This window comes from Vulpes lagopus, chromosome 6 (assembly GCF_018345385.1).
Source record: "Vulpes lagopus strain Blue_001 chromosome 6, ASM1834538v1, whole genome shotgun sequence".
NCBI lineage: Eukaryota > Metazoa > Chordata > Mammalia > Carnivora > Canidae > Vulpes > Vulpes lagopus.
In genome coordinates, this window is record NC_054829.1 from 14674806 (window position 1) to 14681239 (window position 6434).

Consider the following 6434-nt stretch of genomic DNA (forward strand, 5'->3'; position numbering starts at 1 on the left):
GCTAGTAAAAGCCAAATGACAAAAGTATTTATAGAATGCCAACTATACACTTGGAAGCACACTAGTTGTTTTATAAAGTCGATTCCATTTGTAGGTCTATGAGTCCTGATATTTTTGCACACAGATTTAATTTAAGAGCAAGAAAATTAATTAGAAAACTCATTGTGACCAAGTTCTCATATGTATGCTCAGGCATACATCAGGTCCAAACACAGGAAGGTAGCGTTTTCTAACAGTTTCTTGTTTGTTTTGTTCCTTTTGGATCTTTTTTTCTCATCTATCTATCACCATCAATATGATGATTTGGACATTTTTTTCTTTAGCCTGGTGGGGTTTATATCCAAATATTTCATTTTGAAAGGAAATCTTCCTTCATGATATTAATATACACCCATCCTACTTTCCATAAGAGCAACAGAGCTGAAACAGGTGAAATACACATATTAACATACAAAATATGCTAGAAATATTATCAAAGTATAGTAATGTAATTAAACTCCAGCTAGATTCTACTCACCTGCCCTCTTTTCATTTGCAAAAAGGTTGAGTGCTGAGCCTAGTTTTAAGGAGAATCCTGGTAAGTCAGTTTAGAGGCAATCCCTCTGACCTTGGTAGCCAGTCAAGCTTCTCTTTCCCCACATCAACTGAGTTCCTCTTAATGATTTTCTACTCTTTCCTTTCACCCTGCCATTGGCTACAAATCCCCAGCTGTCTCAACTATATTCCAATGTGAGTTCAATCTTTTTCCCCTATTGCAATAATCTTGAATAAAATTGTTCTTGCTTGTTTTTTTTTAAAGGTAAGTGTTGGAGAAGTGTTTTAGAATAGCACCAGCTGAGATTTTCTTCCTAATGTAGTGGGAAGGATTACAAAGGTAAAATACACTATGTTGCATGTTACCTGACACCTGGTTCACAGACCACTGAGTACCACCTGTTCTAACAGTGGGACATATCCCACCCGTGTTGGGCTGTTTATGCACCACCCCCTGTCTACTCCTGTGGTGGTGAATTCCCAGCCCCTCCTGACTTGTCTTCAGAGGCTACCAATGGCATAAACCTTGTCTGAGGCTGAAGGCTGAACTAGCTGGACCTGCAGTAGCTGTGCTTTCCTAGTGCCTGCCACGAGGGAGTGGGTCATACTGCTAGGAACTCTGAGAGTTAACACCCATTGGGAAGACTTCGAACATTGAGAGGTAGCTGCCAAGAAAGGCGGAGGAGGAAGGAAGGAAGGAGAGAGAGGAAGAGAGAAGAAGAAGAAGAAGAAGAAGAAGAAGAAGAAGAAGAAGAGAAGAAGAAAAGAAGAAGAAGAAGAAGAAGAAGAAGAAGAAGAAGAAGAAGAAGAGAGGAGAAGAAAGAGGAAGGAAAGAAAGAAGGAAGAAAGGAAGGAAGGAAAAAAGAAAGGAAAGTCACCAGATATATAGAGGAAGTTCTGAGGCACCTCTCTGGAGTCATCTTACAGAACCAAATAACCAGTCATAGTTGTTTTCTATTGGAAGGCTGGGGCCACTTTGATAAGGGGCCACCTGTACTTGCTTTTCCTCTTTCCTGATCTCATCTTACTCTCCTTTCTCTCCACTCTGGCTGTCTTGGGTTTGCATCTCTCAATAAAGGGTTTACTCATTGGCTTTATCTCAGCATTATTTTTCTGGATTATTTCCCATTCTTAGGGGCCCAAAGAGCCATCACATGGTTATGGGAAAATTAATGTACAATTTGTGTTACCAGGATTTCACAAGTCAGTATCACTTGGTCAATACAGTGAAGAGGAAAGTAGTGCAACTTCCACTGCAGGTCATTTATGATCACTATATGCTCCTGCTTCTCTATGTTCCCCAGTGAGTTCTATAAAAGAAAAGGATCTCTCTGTCTTCACATCCATATGACCAAAGGTTGGCACAGCTCCTGGTACACAGAGATATTTGTTGCATGAATGAACCGTCAGAGTTGTCTATCTGCAGGGGTAGATCACTCCATTCTACTCGTACTACCTGTTGATGGGTTCTCTTTACCATGGTGTTGTTTGTCTCTAGGAGGTGATTCCTAGACCACCAGGATGGCTCATGCGCACTTCCCCAGCAGGGCTTTGATTTACTCTCCTCTGTTTTCAATTGGGTTGTTCTTGGAGCTGGAGGATGAGGTTGGAGAGATCTACCCATTTGTGTTTCTCTCTAAGAGACATTGATCTTTTCCTTTTAATCTGAGTCCTGCCCAACTACATCCCTTTAAATTTCTACAAGCAGACTTGGTTCAAGAATCACGTTTGCCTTCCCTACACTTCAAATTTCAGTGTTGAACTTGTTGTAGGACACCAGCCTTACACAACATTTTTACAATATTTCAAATGCAAAACCAAGTTTTCAGATGATTTATAATGCTATTTGTTTGTCAAGGTAATAGAATTCCAAATGCTTAGATAATTTTAACGTTTTAGCAATTTACAGGAACTGTGGCCAGAATTTATATCTTTGTATAGAAATAAAAATTGCAGACATTATAAACCATTATGAAGCTCTGCCAGATTACTTTTTTCTAAAAATATTGTTTGTCCAATGTATGGTCCCAAATGATTTTCCTCCTTGTAAAAGATAACATTCATTCCAAGATATAAAAATGGAGACCTTTTAACTTGCCAGGCATTTTGCTAGAAGCTAGGAATACAAAGGTAGATGAATAAGTCCTTGCCTTCATCTAGCTTTTATTCTAGTAAGGGAAGTAGACTTGAAAGGATACGTTTGATATAATGAAAGCAAGCTTTCTGTCATCAGTTGGGCCTGGGTGTTCTGGGAGTGCATGAATTAAAAAGTTAAATGGTAGAGGAAGATAGAAGTTCCTGGAGGGGGACAAGATTATGAGGTAGCCAGGTGGAAAACAGGATAGGTTGAACATACACAGGGAGAACATGAACAAAGTCCCAGAGGAATGAAATAGCATGGTGATGGAAAAACAGCTCTTATTTGCTATGGCTAAAGTGTAAAGACCAAAGAATGAAAAAAAAAAAAAAAAAAAAAAGACCAAAGAATGGAGAGGTATGAGAAATGCGGAAGTTTGTTTACTATGGAAGAACTTGCATTTGAGGATAAGCAATGTAGGTATTATCTTGAAAGATATGGCTGAGATTGTCTAAGTGTAGGTTATGGTAAAAGATAAAGTAGAAGGGTGAGCAGAGACTATACCATGGGCCTCTTTTTTGGGCCCTAAATATTGAACTTAGTCCTCTCAGAAGTAGTCATCCATTGAAAGTTTTGAAGTACACAAACATGGCAGATGTTTATGTTTTTGGACAGATGACTCTGGCCACCCAAAAGAGGATTGGTTGGAGGAAAAAAAAGAGCCAAAACATAATACCAGTTAGAAGGCTATTTTTAAAAGTCATGTGAAATAATTTGATTATGGTAAGGATTTGAAAAATAAAACATTGTTACATGAAAATCTTCGCATTTATTCTTTATTTGGGAGGTAGAAAAGTGTACTTGTACATAATTCACATTATTCAGTCTTCTGCTTATAAAATAGATCATCATTCCACATTCCTCTGTTCCGATATACCCCATCCCTGATTGTTCCAAAAAATTCTGCAATAAACTATTTGTTTTTTATTAAATAAAATTTAAGATTAGGGTTCTTTTGCATGAGATTAAATTTATGTGTATTTGGGGGATATTTTTGGAGAGAACATTATTTACAGTGTCACTGTTTATACTGATTGTTTTAAGCCATAGCTCCAATCTGTGATTTCTCAGAGTATTTTGGAACCCAACCAGTTTTCTGGTATTATAGAATTTGCAGTGTAATCTATTTTCCAAATATTAAAATTCTCTCTCTTGTTTTGTAATTAAGAACATTTCAGATAGTGTCAAAAATTAACAATCCCTTTTCATAGAATTCAACAAAACATTTCAAATTTTAAATTGCTAAATTTATTTCAGTTTCTATGACTCCTGCCATTTAGAAACAGATACAAGGAAAAGAAAAGGGTTTGTCATTTGAGCTTTGTCCTTGAGATGATTACTTCAATTCCTCATAGTGCTTGCAAGACAAAATCTAACATTCCTGAAATAGCATTGTTTTCAAGTATTACCTTGCCTTCCTGTATAGTTTGTGACCTCAGTATTTGGGGATTGTGTGGCCTCCTTGCAGAGACTAACTTACTGCCCAGCTCAAAACTGTGTATAGCAAGAGTGCCAGGCTTGCCAATACTAATACTTTGGCATCAATGATATTTGGTAAGAAAAGAAAAATCATCTTCTGTGCCTGTTATTGCATTTTCTGGAAAGATCTCTTGCAATTTATATTAAGTCAGAAGTAAAGGTTTCTGAAAATATCCTATTGACCTACTTTGAGTAAAGGGATCTAAAAATATGACAAAATCTTTGTCAGCCAGATGTATGTTCACAGTTGAAATCATGGAGCTTTTGTAAACAATCTAAATTGCTGAAGAATAGATTTTCTCAAGATTTTCCAAGGCATATCATTGCAATTATAACCAGGAAAAAATTGTAAAACTTCTGTATTTAGAAGTTGGCTTTTATTTTTAATTGTTGTAATAGCCAAAATTCTTTTTAAGATAAGGGGCAGTAATTATTGTTTACTTCTTATAGGAATGTCCCAACTCTTTCAAAAGATGGCACATATTTTTATCATGGTGGAGAAACCAGGAACCAAACATGGCAAGTGAAAGGAAATATACTAGAGGAACAGCTCCCCAAATTTGTACATTATGGGAAGGAAAATGAATTTTGTTGTTTAAATTTTCCTTGTTCATAATGAGAATTCCTATGTCAAAAGGAATTGCTAAGCACAAACAAACAAAACAAAACAAAACATAACCTTTCCAAGGGAAATTTTTGCATTAAGTCACAAATCAATGTCTATGATGTTTAATTTGGAATGTTTGCTTTGTTCAGCCAGTATGGCTGATCACTGAAGCATGAGCATAAGATTGATGCCTCATTCGACTTGTGATTCCCATTGCATCCTAGGAGATACTGGTTATGCTATTCTAATTCTGATGAGAGAGCAGATGCTATGTCATGGATATTTCTACAAGTCTGCATAGCTTTATTCTAAATTTGGGAAAGACCATTCCAAGTCATAGATAACAAGTATAATGAAATGAATACAAAAAAAGAATAAATGGGCATTTATTATATTTACAAGTCCAGAAACCATTGTTTCAACATTTTTCTCCACCATGGCATATGTTAAAATTATTTCATGTGATATATTCCTAAGTTTTCATAATTATAAATCTAATTCATAAACTATAAGAGTTCTAGAACATTTCTGACAGTTACCCATGTTCAACCCACTACTATGAAAGCCAGTATTTCCTGACTCATCCGAAAACTGTTTATGCATAAAGCATAGAAAAACAAGACCATCAAAACAGATGCTGAGTCCCTGCTGAGATTCTCCATGGTTGGGCAGTGAGTAGGAAAAATGCAAGGTTTATTATTAGTAATTTGTCACTGAGAATGGTTGCAACAACAACTCACATAATTAGTACATAATTTACCTGAAATGTAACTCTCTTGCTTTTCCATAATGGAGAGAGAGGGAATTGCATACTACCAGGGAAAGGTCAGGGGCAGTTGGGGAATAATTATGAAACAAAAGTCATGAATTTACCTTTATGTAGTGATACCAGAACCCAGACCTTTTCAAGAGAGAAAATAGGGGCATCATGGTGGGACAGTTGGTTAAGCATCCAACTCTTGGTTTCAGGTCAAGTCGGGATTTTAGGGTCATGGGGTCATGCCCCACATCAAGTCCTTATTGGGATTCATGCTCAGTCTGGATTCTACTGTGTATTTTCTCTCCCTCTCTTTCTGCCCCTCCTGTTCAGTCTCTCTCTCTATCTCTATCTATCTCTATCTCTATCTCTATCTCTATCTCTATCTCTATCTCTACCTCTATCTCTATCTATCTCTATCTCTATCTATCTCTCTCTCTCTCTTTCAAATATATAATATATATATATATATATATTTTTTTTTTTTAGAGAGAGAGAGAGAGAGAGAGCAAATAAAGCCCTACCATTACCCTGTGCAGGTCATTGATGAGCCACGTCACCCACAATCATGTGGATATAACTTGAGAATACATTAGATTAAGGTTTTCTTTTTAATCTGCTCATAACTGAACACCTCATATGAGACTAGGCCCTGTGTGAGCTGAATAGCACCTTGAAAAGCTATTCTGTTGCAGCTTTTAAGAAGAGACTAACAAATACAGTAAAATTAAGAGAAAGTATAGTGTGCTTAAAGTATCAAGTGCATCGTCCTGCCAGTAGCAAAAGGCCATCGGAAGTGTGGAAGGATAAATGTAGGTCCAAAGAATTGTAGGCACTGGAATTGTAGTTTTCCTTATTAAGATTTAGAAGGAGGAGTAGGATTTGGTGGATTGAGAGGTTATGATGGAGAACATCACAAG